This window comes from Rhagoletis pomonella, unplaced genomic scaffold, assembly GCF_013731165.1.
Source record: "Rhagoletis pomonella isolate Grant_MI unplaced genomic scaffold, Rhpom_1.0 Rhpom_scaffold_00002, whole genome shotgun sequence".
In the NCBI taxonomy this organism is placed as follows: Eukaryota; Metazoa; Arthropoda; class Insecta; order Diptera; family Tephritidae; genus Rhagoletis; species Rhagoletis pomonella.
In genome coordinates this window covers 89,333,241-89,333,953 of record NW_023458556.1, presented here as the reverse complement: position 1 = coordinate 89,333,953, position 713 = coordinate 89,333,241, and positions in this window count along the sequence as shown.

The window sequence follows — 713 nt, the reverse complement described above, 5'->3', positions numbered from 1 at the left end:
TAAAACAAGTAAATTTTCCTTAGTTTTAGGACACATTTTTTTGAGTGAAGTGGAGCCCTTCAAAAGTATACTTTGCAATTCAGCTCGTTACGGATACTATTCACTGCATTTCGCTTGGCCGAAATCCGAGTCTGAAAATAATCCGTTGAATACCACTCGTGCTTCAAAAGTTGTCGGTTATTTGCATCATAGTTCCCTGCCTAGGATTGTTTTAAATAAATTTTACGGGGTAAAAATCCCGGGCACAAAGTACAAAGTTATGGAAAAATATTCTATAATTGTGTGATGTTACAACTGAATATTTATGTGTTGCTTTCACAAAAGATCGAAAAATATATGCCAAATAAAGATGCTGTGTCAGGGCTAATAAATGTAGGATCATTGAAAAAGGTTTTAAAATCCTCTAGCTTTTGTGGAAAACATTGGCAACGTTATTTTTTATCCCGTATTCAGCTACCATAAATATGGTCACCGTACGTATAGCATATAACGTATGCGGAATGAAATACGAACCAGAGTTGTGAAAAATGCATTAATTTTTTAATGCATTAAGTAATGGTACTTAAAGCAATAATGCTAATGTAAAAAATTTATGCAGATAAAGTTTTTAGTAATTTTGCTCGTTGGCATTATTAAAACCCATACATTTTTTGTATAGTGATGTGTAAATAACCTCTTTTGGAAGAACTTCGAATAATTATTAATAGTTTTTT